The sequence below is a fragment of the Narcine bancroftii genome, chromosome 1 (genome assembly GCF_036971445.1).
Source record: "Narcine bancroftii isolate sNarBan1 chromosome 1, sNarBan1.hap1, whole genome shotgun sequence".
In the NCBI taxonomy this organism is placed as follows: Eukaryota; Metazoa; Chordata; class Chondrichthyes; order Torpediniformes; family Narcinidae; genus Narcine; species Narcine bancroftii.
The window spans coordinates 52,182,293-52,206,894 of NC_091469.1; positions in this window are offsets into that span (position 1 = coordinate 52,182,293).

The following is a 24,602-nucleotide window of genomic DNA, read 5'->3' on the forward strand; positions in this document are numbered from 1 at the left end:
TCCACCATTAACACATTCAATGACTCCATCTATGTTCCAATGATATGTTGAATTCCACCATAAACACATTCAATGACTCCATCAATGTTCCAATGATCTGTTGAATTCCACCATGAACACATTCAATGACTCCGTCTATGTTCCAATGATCTGTTGAATTCCACCATGAACACATTCAATGACCCATCTATTTTCCAATGATCTGTTGAATTCCACCTTGAACACATTCAATAATCCAATTTATGTTCCAATGATCTGTTGAATTCCACCATGACTATATTCAATGACTCCATCTATGTTCCAATGATCTTTTGAATTCCACCATGAACAATTACAATGAACCCATCTCTGTTCCAATGATCGGTTGAATTCCACCATGAACACATTAAATGACTCCATCTATGTTCCAATGAAATGTTGAATTCCACCATGAACACATTCAATGACTCCATCTATGTTCCAATGATCTGTTGAATTCCACCATAAACACATTCAATGACTCCATCTATGTTCCAATGATCTGTTGAATTCCACCATGAACAAATTCAATAATCCAATTTATGTTCCAATGATCTGTTGAATTCCACCATGAACACATTCAATGACTCCATCTATGTTCCAATGATCTGTTGAATTCCACCATGAACACATTCAATGACACCATTTATGTTCCAATGATCTGTTGAATTCCACCATGAACACATTGAAAACTCCATCTATGTTCCAATGATCTGTTGAATTCCACCATGAACACATTCAATGACTCCATCAGTGTTCCAAAGATCTGTTGAATTCCACCATGAACACATTCAATGACACCATTTATGTTCCAATGATCTGTTGAATTCCACCATGAACAAATTCAATGACTCTATCTATGTTCCAATGATCTTTTGAATTCTACCATGAACACATTCAAAGACTCCTTCTATGTTCCAATGATCTGTTGAATTCCACCATAAACACATTCAATGACCCCATCTATGTTCCAATGAGCTGTTGAATTCCACCATGAACACATACAAAGACTTCATCTATGTTCCAATGATCTGTTGGAAACCACCATGAACACTATCAATGACTCCATCTATGTTACTATGATCTGTTGAATTCCACAATGAACACATTTAATGACTCCTTCTATGTTCCAATGATTTGTTGAATACACCATGAACACATTCAATGATTCAATCTATGTTCCAATGATCTGTTGAATTCGACCATGAATACATTCAATGACTCTATCTATGTTCCAATTATCTGTTGAATTCCACCATGAACACATTCAATGACTCCATCTATGTTGCAATGATCTGTTGAATTCCACCATGAACACATTCAATTACTCCATATATGTCCAATGATCTGTTGAATTCCACGATGAAGACATTCAATGACTCCATCTATGTTCCAATGATGTGTTGAATTCCACGATGAACACATACAATGACTTCATCTATGTTCCAATGATCTGTTGAATTCCACCATGAACACATTCAATGACTCCATCTATGTTCCAATGATCTGTTGAATTCCACCATTAACACATTCAATGACTCCATCTATGTTCCAATGATATGTTGAATTCCACCATAAACACATTCAATGACTCCATCAATGTTCCAATGATCTGTTGAATTCCACCATGAACACATTCAATGACTCCGTCTATGTTCCAATGATCTGTTGAATTCCACCATGAACACATTCAATGACCCATCTATTTTCCAATGATCTGTTGAATTCCACCTTGAACACATTCAATAATCCAATTTATGTTCCAATGATCTGTTGAATTCCACCATGACTATATTCAATGACTCCATCTATGTTCCAATGATCTTTTGAATTCCACCATGAACAATTACAATGAACCCATCTCTGTTCCAATGATCGGTTGAATTCCACCATGAACACATTAAATGACTCCATCTATGTTCCAATGATATGTTGAATTCCACCATGAACACATTCAATGACTCCATCTATGTTCCAATGATCTGTTGAATTCCACCATAAACACATTCAATGACTCCATCTATGTTCCAATGATCTGTTGAATTCCACAATGAACACATTCAATAATCCAATTTATGTTCCAATGATCTGTTGAATTCCACCATGAACACATTCAATGACTCCATCTATGTTCCAATGATCTGTTGAATTCCACCATGAACACATACAATGACTCCATCTATATTCCAATGATCTGTGGAATTCAACCATGAACACATTCAATGACTCCATCTATGTTCCAATGATCTGTTGAATTCCACCATGAACACATTCAATGACTCCATCTATGTTCCAATGATCTGTTGAATTCCACCATGAACACATTCAAAACTCCAACTATGTTCGAATGATCAGTTGTATTCCACCATGAACACATTCAATGACCCCATCTATGTTCCAGTGATCTGTTGAATTCCACCATGAACACATTCAAAACTCCAACTATGTTCGAATGATCAGTTGAATTCCACCATTAACACATTCAATGACTCCATCTATGTTCCAATGATCTGTTGAATTCCACCATGAACACATTCAATGGCTTCAACTATGTTCTAATGATCTGTTGAATTCCACCATGAACACATTCAATGACTCCATCTATGTTCCAATGATCTGTTGAATTCCACCATGAACACATTCAATGACTCTATCTATGTTCCAATGATCTGTTGAATTCCACCATGAACACATTCAAAGACTCCATCTACATTCCAATGATCTGTTGAATTCCACCATGAACACATACAATGAATCCAACTATGTACCAATGATCTGTTGAATTCCACCATGAACACATTCAATGACTCCATCTATGTTCCAATGATCTGTTGAATTCCACCATGAACACATTCAATGACTCCATCTATGTTCCAATGATCTGTTGAATTCCACCATGAACACATTCAAAACTCCAACTATGTTCGAATGATCAGTTGTATTCCACCATGAACACATTCAATGACCCCATCTATGTTCCAATGATCTGTTGAATTCCACCATGAACACATTCGAAACTCCAACTATGTTCGAATGATCAGTTGAATTCCACCATTAACACATTCAATGACTCCATCTATGTTCCAATGATCTGTTGAATTCCACCATGAACACATTCAATTACTCCATATATGTCCAATGATCTGTTGAATTCCACGATGAAGACATTCAATGACTCCATCTATGTTCCAATGATCTGTTGAATTCCACGATGAACACATTCAATGACTCCATCTATGTTCCAATGATCTGTTGAATTCCACCATGAACACATTCAATGACTCCATCTATGTTCCAATGATCTGTTTAATTCCACGATGAACACATTCAATGACTCCATCTATGTTCCAATGATCTGTTTTATTCCACCATGAACACATTCAATGACCCAATCTATGTTCCAATGATCTGTTGAATTCTACCATGAACACATTCAAAACTCCATCTATGTTCCAATGATCTGTTGAATTCCACCATGAACACATTCAAAACTCCATCTATGTTACTATGATCTGTTGATTTCCACAATGAACACATTCAATGACTCCATCTATGTTCCAATGTTATGATGAATTCCACCATGAACACATTCAAAACTCCATCTATGTTCCAAAGATCAGTTGAATTCCACCATGAACACATTCAATGACTCCATCTATGTTCCAATGATCTGTTGAATTCCACCATGAACACATTCAATGACTCCATCAGTGTTCCAAAGATCTGTTGAATTCCACCATGAACACATTCAATGACACCATTAATGTTCCAATGATCTGTTGAATTCCACCATGAACAAATTCAATGACTCTATCTATGTTCCAATGATCTTTTGAATTCTACCATGAACACATTCAAAGACTCCATCTATGTTCCAATGATCTGTTGAATTCCACCATAAACACATTCAATGACCCCATCTATGTTCCAATGAGCTGTTGAATTCCACCATGAACACATACAAAGACTTCATCTATGTTCCAATGATCTGTTGGAACCCACCATGAACACTATCAATGACTCCATCTATGTTACTATGATCTGTTGAATTCCACAATGAACACAATAAATGACTCCATCTATGTTCCAATGATTTGTTGAATACACCATGAACACATTCAATGACTCAATCTATGTTCCAATTATCTGTTGAGTTCCACCATGAACAGATTCAATGACTCCATCTATGTTGCAATGATCTGTTGAATTCCACCATGAACACATTCAATTACTCCATATATGTCCAATGATCTGTTGAATTCCACGATGAAGACATTCAATGACTCCATCTATGTTCCAATGATCTGTTGAATTCCACGATGATCACATTCAATGACTCCATCTATGTTCCAATGATCTGTTGAATTCCACCATGATCACATTCAATGACTCCATCTATGTTCCAATGATCTGTTGAATTCCACCATTAACACATTCAATGACTCCATCTATGTTCCAATGATATGTTGAATTCCACCATGAACACATTCAATGACTCCATCTATGTTCCAATGATCTGTTGAATTCCACCGTAAACACATTCAATGACTCCATCAGTGTTCCAAAGATCTGTTGAATTCCACCATGAACACATTCAATGACTCCATCTATGTTGCAATGATCTGTTGAATTCCACCATGAACACATTCAATTACTCCATATATGTCCAATGATCTGTTGAATTCCACGATGAAGACATTCAATGACTCCATCTATGTTCCAATGATGTGTTGAATTCCACGATGAACACATACAATGACTTCATCTATGTTCCAATGATCTGTTGAATTCCACCATGAACACATTCAATGACTCCATCTATGTTCCAATGATCTGTTGAATTCCACCATTAACACATTCAATGACTCCATCTATGTTCCAATGATATGTTGAATTCCACCATAAACACATTCAATGACTCCATCAATGTTCCAATGATCTGTTGAATTCCACCATGAACACATTCAATGACTCCGTCTATGTTCCAATGATCTGTTGAATTCCACCATGAACACATTCAATGACCCATCTATTTTCCAATGATCTGTTGAATTCCACCTTGAACACATTCAATAATCCAATTTATGTTCCAATGATCTGTTGAATTCCACCATGACTATATTCAATGACTCCATCTATGTTCCAATGATCTTTTGAATTCCACCATGAACAATTACAATGAACCCATCTCTGTTCCAATGATCGGTTGAATTCCACCATGAACACATTAAATGACTCCATCTATGTTCGAATGATATGTTGAATTCCACCATGAACACATTCAATGACTCCATCTATGTTCCAATGATCTGTTGAATTCCACCATAAACACATTCAATGACTCCATCTATGTTCCAATGATCTGTTGAATTCCACCATGAACACATTCAATAATCCAATTTATGTTCCAATGATCTGTTGAATTCCACCATGAACACATTCAATGACTCCATCTATGTTCCAATGATCTGTTGAATTCCACCATGAACACATTCAATGACACCATTTATGTTCCAATGATCTGTTGAATTCCACCATGAACACATTGAAAACTCCATCTATGTTCCAATGATCTGTTGAATTCCACCATGAACACATTCAATGACTCCATCAGTGTTCCAAAGATCTGTTGAATTCCACCATGAACACATTCAATGACACCATTTATGTTCCAATGATCTGTTGAATTCCACCATGAACAAATTCAATGACTCTATCTATGTTCCAATGATCTTTTGAATTCTACCATGAACACATTCAAAGACTCCTTCTATGTTCCAATGATCTGTTGAATTCCACCATAAACACATTCAATGACCCCATCTATGTTCCAATGAGCTGTTGAATTCCACCATGAACACATACAAAGACTTCATCTATGTTCCAATGATCTGTTGGAAACCACCATGAACACTATCAATGACTCCATCTATGTTACTATGATCTGTTGAATTCCACAATGAACACATTTAATGACTCCTTCTATGTTCCAATGATTTGTTGAATACACCATGAACACATTCAATGATTCAATCTATGTTCCAATGATCTGTTGAATTCGACCATGAATACATTCAATGACTCTATCTATGTTCCAATTATCTGTTGAATTCCACCATGAACACATTCAATGACTCCATCTATGTTGCAATGATCTGTTGAATTCCACCATGAACACATTCAATTACTCCATATATGTCCAATGATCTGTTGAATTCCACGATGAAGACATTCAATGACTCCATCTATGTTCCAATGATGTGTTGAATTCCACGATGAACACATACAATGACTTCATCTATGTTCCAATGATCTGTTGAATTCCACCATGAACACATTCAATGACTCCATCTATGTTCCAATGATCTGTTGAATTCCACCATTAACACATTCAATGACTCCATCTATGTTCCAATGATATGTTGAATTCCACCATAAACACATTCAATGACTCCATCAATGTTCCAATGATCTGTTGAATTCCACCATGAACACATTCAATGACTCCGTCTATGTTCCAATGATCTGTTGAATTCCACCATGAACACATTCAATGACCCATCTATTTTCCAATGATCTGTTGAATTCCACCTTGAACACATTCAATAATCCAATTTATGTTCCAATGATCTGTTGAATTCCACCATGACTATATTCAATGACTCCATCTATGTTCCAATGATCTTTTGAATTCCACCATGAACAATTACAATGAACCCATCTCTGTTCCAATGATCGGTTGAATTCCACCATGAACACATTAAATGACTCCATCTATGTTCCAATGATATGTTGAATTCCACCATGAACACATTCAATGACTCCATCTATGTTCCAATGATCTGTTGAATTCCACCATAAACACATTCAATGACTCCATCTATGTTCCAATGATCTGTTGAATTCCACCATGAACACATTCAATAATCCAATTTATGTTCCAATGATCTGTTGAATTCCACCATGAACACATTCAATGACTCCATCTATGTTCCAATGATCTGTTGAATTCCACCATGAACACATACAATGACTCCATCTATATTCCAATGATCTGTGGAATTCAACCATGAACACATTCAATGACTCCATCTATGTTCCAATGATCTGTTGAATTCCACCATGAACACATTCAATGACTCCATCTATGTTCCAATGATCTGTTGAATTCCACCATGAACACATTCAAAACTCCAACTATGTTCGAATGATCAGTTGTATTCCACCATGAACACATTCAATGACCCCATCTATGTTCCAATGATCTGTTGAATTCCACCATGAACACATTCAAAACTCCAACTATGTTCGAATGATCAGTTGAATTCCACCATTAACACATTCAATGACTCCATCTATGTTCCAATGATCTGTTGAATTCCACCATGAACACATTCAATGGCTTCATCTATGTTCTAATGATCTGTTGAATTCCACCATGAACACATTCAATGACTCCATCTATGTTCCAATGATCTGTTGAATTCCACCATGAACACATTCAATGACTCTATCTATGTTCCAATGATCTGTTGAATTCCACCATGAACACATTCAAAGACTCCATCTACATTCCAATGATCTGTTGAATTCCACCATGAACACATACAATGAATCCAACTATGTACCAATGATCTGTTGAATTCCACCATGAACACATTCAATGACTCCATCTATGTTCCAATGATCTGTTGAATTCCACCATGAACACATTCAATGACTCCATCTATGTTCCAATGATCTGTTGAATTCCACCATGAACACATTCAAAACTCCAACTATGTTCGAATGATCAGTTGTATTCCACCATGAACACATTCAATGACCCCATCTATGTTCCAATGATCTGTTGAATTCCACCATGAACACATTCGAAACTCCAACTATGTTCGAATGATCAGTTGAATTCCACCATTAACACATTCAATGACTCCATCTATGTTCCAATGATCTGTTGAATTCCACCATGAACACATTCAATTACTCCATATATGTCCAATGATCTGTTGAATTCCACGATGAAGACATTCAATGACTCCATCTATGTTCCAATGATCTGTTGAATTCCACGATGAACACATTCAATGACTCCATCTATGTTCCAATGATCTGTTGAATTCCACCATGAACACATTCAATGACTCCATCTATGTTCCAATGATCTGTTGAATTCCACGATGAACACATTCAATGACTCCATCTATGTTCCAATGATCTGTTTTATTCCACCATGAACACATTCAATGACCCAATCTATGTTCCAATGATCTGTTGAATTCTACCATGAACACATTCAAAACTCCATCTATGTTCCAATGATCTGTTGAATTCCACCATGAACACATTCAAAACTCCATCTATGTTACTATGATCTGTTGATTTCCACAATGAACACATTCAATGACTCCATCTATGTTCCAATGTTATGATGAATTCCTCCATGAACACATTCAAAACTCCATCTATGTTCCAAAGATCAGTTGAATTCCACCATGAACACATTCAATGACTCCATCTATGTTCCAATGATCTGTTGAATTCCACCATGAACACATTCAATGACTCCATCAGTGTTCCAAAGATCTGTTGAATTCCACCATGAACACATTCAATGACACCATTAATGTTCCAATGATCTGTTGAATTCCACCATGAACAAATTCAATGACTCTATCTATGTTCCAATGATCTTTTGAATTCTACCATGAACACATTCAAAGACTCCATCTATGTTCCAATGATCTGTTGAATTCCACCATAAACACATTCAATGACCCCATCTATGTTCCAATGAGCTGTTGAATTCCACCATGAACACATACAAAGACTTCATCTATGTTCCAATGATCTGTTGGAACCCACCATGAACACTATCAATGACTCCATCTATGTTACTATGATCTGTTGAATTCCACAATGAACACAATAAATGACTCCATCTATGTTCCAATGATTTGTTGAATACACCATGAACACATTCAATGACTCAATCTATGTTCCAATTATCTGTTGAGTTCCACCATGAACACATTCAATGACTCCATCTATGTTGCAATGATCTGTTGAATTCCACCATGAACACATTCAATTACTCCATATATGTCCAATGATCTGTTGAATTCCACGATGAAGACATTCAATGACTCCATCTATGTTCCAATGATCTGTTGAATTCCACGATGATCACATTCAATGACTCCATCTATGTTCCAATGATCTGTTGAATTCCACCATGATCACATTCAATGACTCCATCTATGTTCCAATGATCTGTTGAATTCCACCATTAACACATTCAATGACTCCATCTATGTTCCAATGATATGTTGAATTCCACCATGAACACATTCAATGACTCCATCTATGTTCCAATGATCTGTTGAATTCCACCGTAAACACATTCAATGACTCCATCAGTGTTCCAAAGATCTGTTGAATTCCACCATGAACACATTCAATGACACCATTTATGTTCCAATGATCTGTTGAATTCCACCATGAACGCATTGAAAACTCCATCTATGTTCCAATGATCTGTTGAATTCCACCATGAACACATTCAATGACTCCATCAGTGTTCCAAAGATCTGTTGAATTCCACCATGAACACATTCAATGACACCATTTATGTTCCAATGATCTGTTGAATTCCACCATGAACATATTCAATGACTCTATCTATGTTCCAATGATCTTTTGAATTCTACCATGAACACATTCAAAGACTCCATCTATGTTCCAATGATCTGTTGAATTCCACCATAAACACATTCAATGACCCCATCTATGTTCCAATGAGCTGTTGAATTCCACCATGAACACATACAAAGACTTCATCTATGTTCCAATGATCTGTTGGAACCCACCATGAACACTATCAATGACTCCATCTATGTTACTATGATCTGTTGAATTCCACAATGAACACATTTAATGACTCCATCTATGTTCCAATGATTTGTTGAATACACCATGAACACATTCAATGATTCAATCTATGTTCCAATGATCTGTTTTATTCCACCATGAACACATTCAATGACCCAATCTATGTTCCAATGATCTGTTGAATTCTACCATGAACACATTCAAAACTCCATCTATGTTCCAATGATCTGTTGAATTCCACCATGAACACATTCAAAACTCCATCTATGTTACTATGATCTGTTGATTTCCACAATGAACACATTCAATGACTCCATCTATGTTCCAATGATCTGTTGAATTCGACCATGAATACATTCAATGACTCTATCTATGTTCCAATTATCTGTTGAATTCCACCATGAACACATTCAATGACTCCATCTATGTTGCAATGATCTGTTGAATTCCACCATGAACACATTCAATTACTCCATATATGTCCAATGATCTGTTGAATTCCACGATGAAGACATTCAATGACTCCATCTATGTTCCAATGATGTGTTGAATTCCACGATGAACACATACAATGACTTCATCTATGTTCCAATGATCTGTTGAATTCCACCATGAACACATTCAATGACTCCATCTATGTTCCAATGATCTGTTGAATTCCACCATTAACACATTCAATGACTCCATCTATGTTCCAATGATATGTTGAATTCCACCATAAACACATTCAATGACTCCATCAATGTTCCAATGATCTGTTGAATTCCACCATGAACACATTCAATGACTCCGTCTATGTTCCAATGATCTGTTGAATTCCACCATGAACACATTCAATGACCCATCTATTTTCCAATGATCTGTTGAATTCCACCTTGAACACATTCAATAATCCAATTTATGTTCCAATGATCTGTTGAATTCCACCATGACTATATTCAATGACTCCATCTATGTTCCAATGATCTTTTGAATTCCACCATGAACAATTACAATGAACCCATCTCTGTTCCAATGATCGGTTGAATTCCACCATGAACACATTAAATGACTCCATCTATGTTCCAATGATATGTTGAATTCCACCATGAACACATTCAATGTCTCCATCTATGTTCCAATGATCTGTTGAATTCCACCATAAACACATTCAATGACTCCATCTATGTTCCAATGATCTGTTGAATTCCACCATGAACACATTCAATAATCCAATTTATGTTCCAATGATCTGTTGAATTCCACCATGAACACATTCAATGACTCCATCTATGTTCCAATGATCTGTTGAATTCCACCATGAACACATACAATGACTCCATCTATATTCCAATGATCTGTGGAATTCAACCATGAACACATTCAATGACTCCATCTATGTTCCAATGATCTGTTGAATTCCACCATGAACACATTCAAAACTCCAACTATGTTCGAATGATCAGTTGTATTCCACCATGAACACATTCAATGACCCCATCTATGTTCCAATGATCTGTTGAATTCCACCATGAACACATTCAAAACTCCAACTATGTTCGAATGATCAGTTGAATTCCACCATTAACACATTCAATGACTCCATCTATGTTCCAATGATCTGTTGAATTCCACCATGAACACATTCAATGGCTTCATCTATGTTCCAATGATCTGTTGAATTCCACCATGAACACATTCAATGACTCCATCTATGTTCCAATGATCTGTTGAATTCCACCATGAACACATTCAATGACTCTATCTATGTTCCAATGATCTGTTGAATTCCACCATGAACACATTCAAAGACTCCATCTACATTCCAATGATCTGTTGAATTCCACCATGAACACATACAATGAATCCAACTATGTACCAATGATCTGTTGAATTCCACCATGAACACATTCAATGACTCCATCTATGTTCCAATGATCTGTTGAATTCCACCATGAACACATTCAATGACTCCATCTATGTTCCAATGATCTGTTGAATTCCACCATGAACACATTCAAAACTCCAACTATGTTCGAATGATCAGTTGTATTCCACCATGAACACATTCAATGACCCCATCTATGTTCCAATGATCTGTTGAATTCCACCATGAACACATTCGAAACTCCAACTATGTTCGAATGATCAGTTGAATTCCACCATTAACACATTCAATGACTCCATCTATGTTCCAATGATCTGTTGAATTCCACCATGAACACATTCAATTACTCCATATATGTCCAATGATCTGTTGAATTCCACGATGAAGACATTCAATGACTCCATCTATGTTCCAATGATCTGTTGAATTCCACGATGAACACATTCAATGACTCCATCTATGTTCCAATGATCTGTTGAATTCCACCATGAACACATTCAATGACTCCATCTATGTTCCAATGATCTGTTGAATTCCACGATGAACACATTCAATGACTCCATCTATGTTCCAATGATCTGTTTTATTCCACCATGAACACATTCAATGACCCAATCTATGTTCCAATGATCTGTTGAATTCTACCATGAACACATTCAAAACTCCATCTATGTTCCAATGATCTGTTGAATTCCACCATGAACACATTCAAAACTCCATCTATGTTACTATGATCTGTTGATTTCCACAATGAACACATTCAATGACTCCATCTATGTTCCAATGTTATGATGAATTCCACCATGAACACATTCAAAACTCCATCTATGTTCCAAAGATCAGTTGAATTCCACCATGAACACATTCAATGACTCCATCTATGTTCCAATGATCTGTTGAATTCCACCATGAACACATTCAATGACTCCATCAGTGTTCCAAAGATCTGTTGAATTCCACCATGAACACATTCAATGACACCATTAATGTTCCAATGATCTGTTGAATTCCACCATGAACAAATTCAATGACTCTATCTATGTTCCAATGATCTTTTGAATTCTACCATGAACACATTCAAAGACTCCATCTATGTTCCAATGATCTGTTGAATTCCACCATAAACACATTCAATGACCCCATCTATGTTCCAATGAGCTGTTGAATTCCACCATGAACACATACAAAGACTTCATCTATGTTCCAATGATCTGTTGGAACCCACCATGAACACTATCAATGACTCCATCTATGTTACTATGATCTGTTGAATTCCACAATGAACACAATAAATGACTCCATCTATGTTCCAATGATTTGTTGAATACACCATGAACACATTCAATGACTCAATCTATGTTCCAATTATCTGTTGAGTTCCACCATGAACACATTCAATGACTCCATCTATGTTGCAATGATCTGTTGAATTCCACCATGAACACATTCAATTACTCCATATATGTCCAATGATCTGTTGAATTCCACGATGAAGACATTCAATGACTCCATCTATGTTCCAATGATCTGTTGAATTCCACGATGATCACATTCAATGACTCCATCTATGTTCCAATGATCTGTTGAATTCCACCATGATCACATTCAATGACTCCATCTATGTTCCAATGATCTGTTGAATTCCACCATTAACACATTCAATGACTCCATCTATGTTCCAATGATATGTTGAATTCCACCATGAACACATTCAATGACTCCATCTATGTTCCAATGATCTGTTGAATTCCACCGTAAACACATTCAATGACTCCATCAGTGTTCCAAAGATCTGTTGAATTCCACCATGAACACATTCAATGACACCATTTATGTTCCAATGATCTGTTGAATTCCACCATGAACGCATTGAAAACTCCATCTATGTTCCAATGATCTGTTGAATTCCACCATGAACACATTCAATGACTCCATCAGTGTTCCAAAGATCTGTTGAATTCCACCATGAACACATTCAATGACACCATTTATGTTCCAATGATCTGTTGAATTCCACCATGAACAAATTCAATGACTCTATCTATGTTCCAATGATCTTTTGAATTCTACCATGAACACATTCAAAGACTCCATCTATGTTCCAATGATCTGTTGAATTCCACCATAAACACATTCAATGACCCCATCTATGTTCCAATGAGCTGTTGAATTCCACCATGAACACATACAAAGACTTCATCTATGTTCCAATGATCTGTTGGAACCCACCATGAACACTATCAATGACTCCATCTATGTTACTATGATCTGTTGAATTCCACAATGAACACATTTAATGACTCCATCTATGTTCCAATGATTTGTTGAATACACCATGAACACATTCAATGATTCAATCTATGTTCCAATGATCTGTTGAATTCGACCATGAATACATTCAATGACTCTATCTATGTTCCAATTATCTGTTGAATTCCACCATGAAAACATTGAAAACTCCATCTATGTTCCAATGATCTGTTGAATTCCACAATGAACACATTCAATGAATCCATCAATGTTCCAATGATCTGTTGAATTCCACCATGAACACATTCAATGACACCAATTATGTTCCAATGATCTGTTGAATTCCACCATGAACACATTTAATGACACCATTTATGTTCCAATGATCGGTTGAATTCCACCATGAATACATTCAATGACTCCATCTATGTTCCAATGATCTGTTGAATTCCAACATGAACACATTCAATGACTCCATCTATGTTCAAATGATCTGTTGAATTCCACCATGAACACATTCAATGACTCCGTATATGTTCCAATCATCTGTTGAATTCCACCATGAACACATTCAATGATACAGTCTATGTTCCAATAATCTGTTGAATTCCAACATTAACACATTCAATGACTCCATCTATGTTCCAATGATCTGTTGAATTCCACCATAAACACATTCAATGACTCCATCTATGTTCCAATCATCTGTTGAATTCCACCATCAACACATTCAATGATTCCATCTGTGTTCCAATGATCTGTTGAATTCCACCATGAACACATTCAATTACTCCATCTAAGTTCCAATGATCTGTTGAATTCCAACATGAACACATTCAATGACTCCATCTATGTTCCAATGATCTGTTGAATTCCACCATGAACACATTCAATGACTCCATCTATGTTCCAATGATCTGTTGAATTCCACCATGAACACATTCAAAACTCCAACTATGTTCGAATGATCAGTTGTATTCCACCATGAACACATTCAATGACCCCATCTATGTTCCAATGATCTGTTGAATTCCACCATGAACACATTCGAAACTCCAACTATGTTCGAATGATCAGTTGAATTCCACCATTAACACATTCAATGACTCCATCTATGTTCCAATGATCTGTTGAATTCCACCATGAACACATTCAATTACTCCATATATGTCCAATGATCTGTTGAATTCCACGATGAAGACATTCAATGACTCCATCTATGTTCCAATGATCTGTTGAATTCCACGATGAACACATTCAATGACTCCATCTATGTTCCAATGATCTGTTGAATTCCACCATGAACACATTCAATGACTCCATCTATGTTCCAATGATCTGTTGAATTCCACCATTAACACATTCAATGACTCCATCTATGTTCCAATGATATGTTGAATTCCACCATGAACACATTCAATGACTCCATCTATGTTCCAATGATCTGTTGAATTCCACCATAAACACATTCAAAGACTCCATCAGTGTTCCAAAGATCTGTTGAATTCCACCATGAACACATTCAATGACACCATTTATGTTCCAATGATCTTTTGAATTCCACCATGAACACATTGAAAACTCCATCTATGTTCCAATGATCTGTTGAATTCCACCATGAACACATTCAATGACTCCATCAGTGTTCCAAAGATCTGTTGAATTCCAACATGAACACATTCAATGACACCATTTATGTTCCAATGATCTGTTGAATTCCACCATGAACAAATTCAATGACTCTATCTATGTTCCAATGATCTTTTGAATTCTACCATGAACACATTCAAAGACTCCTTCTATGTTCCAATGATCTGTTGAATTCCACCATAAACACATTCAATGACCCCATCTATGTTCCAATGAGCTGTTGAATTCCACCATGAACACATACAAAGACTTCATCTATGTTCCAATGATCTGTTGGAAACCACCATGAACACTATCAATGACTCCATCTATGTTACTATGATCTGTTGAATTCCACAATGAACACATTTAATGACTCCATCTATGTTCCAATGATTTGTTGAATACACCATGAACACATTCAATGATTCAATCTATGTTCCAATGATCTGTTGAATTCGACCATGAATACATTCAATGACTCTATCTATGTTCCAATTATCTGTTGAATTCCACCATGAACACATTCAATGACTCCATCTATGTTGCAATGATCTGTTGAATTCCACCATGAACACATTCAATTACTCCATATATGTCCAATGATCTGTTGAATTCCACGATGAAGACATTCAATGACTCCATCTATGTTCCAATGATGTGTTGAATTCCACGATGAACACATACAATGACTTCATCTATGTTCCAATGATCTGTTGAATTCCACCATGAACACATTCAATGACTCCATCTATGTTCCAATGATCTGTTGAATTCCACCATTAACACATTCAATGACTCCATCTATGTTCCAATGATATGTTGAATTCCACCATAAACACATTCAATGACTCCATCAATGTTCCAATGATCTGTTGAATTCCACCATGAACACATTCAATGACTCCGTCTATGTTCCAATGATCTGTTGAATTCCACCATGAACACATTCAATGACCCATCTCTTTTCCAATGATCTGTTGAATTCCACCATAAACACATTCAATGACTCCATCTATGTTCCAATGATCTGTTGAATTCCACCATGAACACATTCAATAATCCAATTTATGTTCCAATGATCTGTTGAATTCCACCATGAACACATTCAATGACTCCATCTATGTTCCAATGATCTGTTGAATTCCACCATGAACACATACAATGACTCCATCTATATTCCAATGATCTGTGGAATTCAACCATGAACACATTCAATGACTCCATCTATGTTCCAATGATCTGTTGAATTCCACCATGAACACATTCAATGACTCCATCTATGTTCCAATGATCTGTTGAATTCCACCATGAACACATTCAAAACTCCAACTATGTTCGAATGATCAGTTGTATTCCACCATGAACACATTCAATGACCCCAGCTATGTTCCAATGATCTGTTGAATTCCACCATGAACACATTCAAAACTCCAACTATGTTCGAATGATCAGTTGAATTCCACCATTAACACATTCAATGACTCCATCTATGTTCCAATGATCTGTTGAATTCCACCATGAACACATTCAATGGCTTCATCTATGTTCTAATGATCTGTTGAATTCCACCATGAACACATTCAATGACTCCATCTATGTTCCAATGATCTGTTGAATTCCACCATGAACACATTCAATGACTCTATCTATGTTCCAATGATCTGTTGAATTCCACCATGAACACATTCAAAGACTCCATCTATATTCCAATGATCGGTTGAATTCCACCATGAACACATACAATGACTCCATCTATGTTCCTTTCTTTCTTTGGCTTGGCTTCGCGGACGAAGATTTATGGAGGGGGTAAAAAGTCCTCGTCAGCTGCAGGCTCGTTTGTGGCTGACCAGTCCGATGCGGGACAGGCAGACACGATTGCAGCGGTTGCAAGGGAAAATTGGTTGGTTGGGGTTGGGTGTTGGGTTTTTCCTCCTTTGCCTTTTGTCAGTGAGGTGGGCTCTGCGGTCTTCTTCAAAGGAGGCTGCTGCCCGCCAAACTGTGAGGCGCCAAGATGCACGGTTTGAGGCGTTATCAGCCCACTGGCGGTGGTCAATGTGGCAGGCACCAAGAGATTTCTTTAGGCAGTCCTTGTACCTTTTCTTTGGTGCACCTCTGTCACGGTGGCCAGTGGAGAGCTCGCCATATAATACGATCTTGGGAAGGCGATGGTCCTCCATTCTGGAGACGTGACCCATCCAGCGCAGCTGGATCTTCAGCAGCGTGGACTCGATGCTGTCGACCTCTGCCATCTCGAGTACCTCGACGTTAGGGGTGTGAGCGCTCCAATGGATGTTGAGGATGGAGCGGAGACAGCGCTGGTGGAAGCGTTCTAGGAGCCGTAGGTGGTGCCGGTAGAGGACCCATGATTCGGAGCCGAACAGGAGTGTGGGTATGACAACGGCTCTGTATACGCTTATCTTTGTGAGGTTTTTCAGTTGGTTGTTTTTCCAGACTCTTTTGTGTAGTCTTCCAAAGGCGCTATTTGCCTTGGCGAGTCTGTTGTCTATCTCATTGTCGATCCTTGCATCTGATGAAATGGTGCAGCCGAGATAGGTAAACTGGTTGACCGTTTTGAGTTTTGTGTGCCCGATGGAGATGTGGGGGTCTGGTAGTCATGGTGGGGAGCTGGCTGATGGAGGAACTCAGTTTTCTTCAGGCTGACTTCCAGGCCAAACATTTTGGCAGTTTCCGCAAAGCAGGACGTCAAGCGCTGAAGAGCTGGCTCTGAATGGGCAACTAAAGCGGCATCATCTTCAAAGAGTAGTTCACGGACAAGTTTCTCTTGTGTCTTGGTGTGAGCTTGCAGGCGCCTCAGATTGAAGAGACTGCCATCCGTGCGGTACCGGATGTAAACAGCGTCTTCATTGTTGGGGTCTTTCATGGCTTGGTTCAGCATCATGCTGAAGAAGATTGAAAAGAGGGTTGGTGCGAGAACACAGCCTTGCTTCACGCCATTGTTAATGGAGAAGGGTTCAGAGAGCTCATTGCTGTATCTGACCCGACCTTGTTGGTTTTCGTGCAGTTGGATAATCATGTTGAGGAACTTTGGGGGACATCCGATGCGCTCTAGTATTTGCCAAAGCCCTTTCCTGCTCACGGTGTCGAAGGCTTTGGTGAGGTCAACAAAGGTGATGTAGAGTCCTTTGTTTTGTTCTCTACACTTTTCTTGGAGCTGTCTGAGGGCAAAGACCATGTCAGTGGTTCCTCTGTTAGCGCGAAAGCCGCACTGTGATTCTGGGAGAATATTCTCAGCGACACTAGGTATTATTCTATTTAGTAGAATCCTAGCGAAGATTTTGCCTGCAATGGAGAGCAACGTGATTCCCCTGTAGTTTGAGCAGTCTGATTTCTCGCCTTTGTTTTTGTACAGGGTGATGATGGTGGCATCACGAAGATCCTGAGGCAGTTTACCTTGGTCCCAACAAAGCTTGAAAAACTCATGCAGTTTGGCATGCAGGGTTTTGCCGCCAGCCTTCCAGACTTCTGGGGGGATTCCATCCATACCTGCTGCTTTGCCACTTTTCAGTTGTTCGATTGCCTTATATGTCTCATCCAGGGTGGGAACCTCATCCAGCTCTAGCCTTAGGGGCTGTTGAGGGAGCTGGAGCAGGGCGGAATCTTGGACTGAGCGGTTGGTACTGAAAAGAGATTGGAAGTGTTCTGACCATCGGTTGAGGATGGAGATCTTGTCGCTGAGGAGGACTTTGCCGTCTGAGCTGCGCAGCGGGCTTTGGACTTGGGGTGAGGGGCCGTACACAGCCTTTAGAGCCTCGTAGAAACCCCTGAAGTCGCCAATGTCCGCGCTGAGCTGTGTTCGTTTGGCGAGGCTAGTCCACCACTCATTTTGGATCTCCCGGAGTTTGCGCTGAAGATGGCTGCATGCGCGACGGAAGGCTTGTTTCTTCTCTGGACAGGACGGCTTTGTAAGGTGAGCCTGGTGGGCAGCTCGCTTCTTTGCCAGCAGCTATGTTCCAATGATATGTTAAATTCCACCAGGAACATATACAACGACTCCACCTATGTTCCAATCATCTGTTGAATTCCACCATGAACACATTCAATGATTCCATCTATGTTCCAATGTTATGTTGAATTCCACTATCAACACATTAAAGGACACCATCCATGTTCCAATGATGTGTTGAATTCCACCATGAACACATTTAATGACTCCATATATGTTCCAATGATCTGTTGAATTCCACCATGAACACATTCAATTATCCCGTCTAAGATCCAATGATCTGTTGAATTCCACCATGAACACATTCAATGAGTCCATTTATGTTCCAATGATCTGTTGAATTCCACCATGAACACATTCAATGACTCCATCTATGTTCCAATGATCTGTTGAATTCCACCATAAACACTTTCAATGACTCCAACTATGTTCTAATGATGTGTTGAATTCCACCATGAACACATTCAATGACTCCATCTATATTCCAATGATCTGTTGAATTCGACCATGAATACATTCAATGACCCCATCTACGTTCCAATGATCTGTTGAATTCCACCATGAACACATTCAATGACTCCATCTATGTTCCAATGATCTGTTGAATTCCACCATTAACACATTCAATGACTCCATCTATGTTCCAATGATATGTTGAATTCCACCATAAACACATTCAATGACTCCATCAATGTTCCAATGATCTGTTGAATTCCACCATGAACACATTCAATGACTCCGTCTATGTTCCAATGATCTGTTGAATTCCACCATGAACACATTCAATGACCCATCTATTTTCCAATGATCTGTTGAATTCCACCTTGAACACATTCAATAATCCAATTTATGTTCCAATGATCTGTTGAATTCCACCATGACTATATTCAATGACTCCATCTATGTTCCAATGATCTTTTGAATTCCACCATGAACAATTACAATGAACCCATCTCTGTTCCAATGATCGGTAGAATTCCACCATGAACACATTAAATGACTCCATCTATGTTCCAATGATATGTTGAATTCCACCATGAACACATTCAATGACTCCATCTATGTTCCAATGATCTGTTGAATTCCACCATAAACACATTCAATGACTCCATCTATGTTCCAATGATCTGTTGAATTCCACCATGAACACATTCAATAATCCAATTTATGTTCCAATGATCTGTTGAATTCCACCATGAACACATTCAATGACTCCATCTATGTTCCAATGATCTGTTGAATTCCACCATGAACACATACAATGACTCCATCTATATTCCAATGATCTGTGGAATTCAACCATGAACACATTCAATGACTCCATCTATGTTCCAATGATCTGTTGAATTCCACCATGAACACATTCAATGACTCCATCTATGTTCCAATGATCTGTTGAATTCCACCATGAACACATTCAAAACTCCAACTATGTTCGAATGATCAGTTGTATTCCACCATGAACACATTCAATGACCCCATCTATGTTCCAATGATCTGTTGAATTCCACCATGAACACATTCAAAACTCCAACTATGTTCGAATGATCAGTTGAATTCCACCATTAACACATTCAATGACTCCATCTATGTTCCAATGATCTGTTGAATTCCACCATGAACACATTCAATGGCTTCATCTATGTTCTAATGATCTGTTGAATTCCACCATGAACACATTCAATGACTCCATCTATGTTCCAATGATCTGTTGAATTCCACCATGAACACATTCAATGACTCTATCTATGTTCCAATGATCTGTTGAATTCCACCATGAACACATTCAAAGACTCCATCTATATTCCAATGATCTGTTGAATTCCACCATGAACACATACAATGAATCCAACTATGTACCAATGATCGGTAGAATTCCACCATGAATACATACAATGACTCCATCTATGTTCCTTTCTTTCTTTGGCTTGACTTCGCGGACGAAGATTTATGGAGGGGGTAAAAAGTCCTCGTCAGCTGCAGGCTCGTTTGTGGCTGACCAGTCCGATGCGGGACAGGCAGACACGATTGCAGCGGTTGCAAGGGAAAATTGGTTGGTTGGGGTTGGGTGTTGGGTTTTTCCTCCTTTGCCTTTTGTCAGTGAGGTGGGCTCTGCGGTCTTCTTCAAAGGAGGCTGCTGCCCGCCAAACTGTGAGGCGCCAAGATGCACGGTTTGAGGCGTTATCAGCCCACTGGCGGTGGTCAATGTGGCAGGCACCAAGAGATTTCTTTAGGCAGTCCTTGTACCTTTTCTTTGGTGCACCTCTGTCACGGTGGCCAGTGGAGAGCTCGCCATATAATACGATCTTGGGAAGGCGATGGTCCTCCATTCTGGAGACGTGACCCATCCAGCGCAGCTGGATCTTCAGCAGCGTGGACTCGATGCTGTCGACCTCTGCCATCTCGAGTACCTCGACGTTAGGGGTGTGAGCGCTCCAATGGATGTTGAGGATGGAGCGGAGACAGCGCTGGTGGAAGCGTTCTAGGAGCCGTAGGTGGTGCCGGTAGAGGACCCATGATTCGGAGCCGAACAGGAGTGTGGGTATGACAACGGCTCTGTATACGCTTATCTTTGTGAGGTTTTTCAGTTGGTTGTTTTTCCAGACTCTTTTGTGTAGTCTTCCAAAGGCGCTATTTGCCTTGGCGAGTCTGTTGTCTATCTCATTGTCGATCCTTGCATCTGATGAAATGGTGCAGCCGAGATAGGTAAACTGGTTGACCGTTTTGAGTTTTGTGTGCCCGATGGAGATGTGGGGGGGCTGGTAGTCATGGTGGGGAGCTGGCTGATGGAGGAACTCAGTTTTCTTCAGGCTGACTTCCAGGCCAAACATTTTGGCAGTTTCCGCAAAGCAGGACGTCAAGCGCTGAAGAGCTGGCTCTGAATGGGCAACTAAAGCGGCATCATCTTCAAAGAGTAGTTCACGGACAAGTTTCTCTTGTGTCTTGGTGTGAGCTTGCAGGCGCCTCAGATTGAAGAGACTGCCATCCGTGCGGTACCGGATGTAAACAGCGTCTTCATTGTTGGGGTCTTTCATGGCTTGGTTCAGCATCATGCTGAAGAAGATTGAAAAGAGGGTTGGTGCGAGAACACAGCCTTGCTTCACGCCATTGTTAATGGAGAAGGATTCAGAGAGCTCATTGCTGTATCTGAACCGACCTTGTTGGTTTTCGTGCAGTTGGATAATCATGTTGAGGAACTTTGGGGGACATCCGATGCGCTCTAGTATTTGCCAAAGCCCTTTCCTGCTCACGGTGTCGAAGGCTTTGGTGAGGTCAACAAAGGTGATGTAGAGTCCTTTGTTTTGTTCTCTACACTTTTCTTGGAGCTGTCTGAGGGCAAAGACCATGTCAGTGGTTCCTCTGTTAGCGCGAAAGCCGCACTGTGATTCTGGGAGAATATTCTCAGCGACACTAGGTATTATTCTATTTAGTAGAATCCTAGCGAAGATTTTGCCTGCAATGGAGAGCAACGTGATTCCCCTGTAGTTTGAGCAGTCTGATTTCTCGCCTTTGTTTTTGTACAGGGTGATGATGGTGGCATCACGAAGATCCTGAGGCAGTTTACCTTGGTCCCAACAAAGCTTGAAAAACTCATGCAGTTTGGCATGCAGGGTTTTGCCGCCAGCCTTCCAGACTTCTGGGGGGATTCCATCCATACCTGCTGCTTTGCCACTTTTCAGTTGTTCGATTGCCTTATATGTCTCATCCAGGGTGGGAACCTCATCCAGCTCTAGCCTTAGGGGCTGTTGAGGGAGCTGGAGCAGGGCGGAATCTTGGACTGAGCGGTTGGTACTGAAAAGAGATTGGAAGTGTTCTGACCATCGGTTGAGGATGGAGATCTTGTCGCTGAGGAGGACTTTGCCGTCTGAGCTGCGCAGCGGGCTTTGGACTTGGGGTGAGGGGCCGTACACAGCCTTTAGAGCCTCGTAGAAACCCCTGAAGTCGCCAATGTCCGCGCTGAGCTGTGTTCGTTTGGCGAGGCTAGTCCACCACTCATTTTGGATCTCCCGGAGTTTGCGCTGAAGATGGCTGCATGCGCGACGGAAGGCTTGTTTCTTCTCTGGACAGGACGGCTTTGTAAGGTGAGCCTGGTGGGCAGCTCGCTTCTTTGCCAGCAGCTATGTTCCAATGATATGTTAAATTCCACCAGGAACATATACAACGACTCCACCTATGTTCCAATCATCTGTTGAATTCCACCATGAACACATTCAATGATTCCATCTATGTTCCAATGTTATGTTGAATTCCACTATCAACACATTAAAGGACACCATCCATGTTCCAATGATGTGTTGAATTCCACCATGAACACATTTAATGACTCCATATATGTTCCAATGATCTGTTGAATTCCACCATGAACACATTCAATTATCCCGTCTAAGATCCAATGATCTGTTGAATTCCACCATGAACACATTCAATGAGTCCATTTATGTTCCAATGATCTGTTGAATTCCACCATGAACACATTCAATGACTCCATCTAAGTTCCAATGATCTGTTGAATTCCACCATAAACACTTTCAATGACTCCAACTATGTTCTAATGATGTGTTGAATTCCACCATGAACACATTCAATGACTCCATCTATATTCCAATGATCTGTTGAATTCGACCATGAATACATTCAATGACCCCATCTACGTTCCAATGATCTGTTGAATTCCACCATGAACACATTCAATGACTCCATCTATGTTGCAATGATGTTGAATTCCACCATGAACACATTCAATGACTCAATCTATGTTCCAATGAGTTTTTGAATTCCACCATGAACACATTCAATATCTCCATCTATGTTCAAATGATCTGTTGAATTCCCCCATGAACACTTTCAGTGACTCCATCTATGTTCCAATGTTATGTTGAATTCCACCATGAACACATTCAATGACTCCATCTATGTTCCAATGATCTGTTGTATTCCACCATGAACACATTCAATGACCCAATCTATGTTCCAATGATCTGT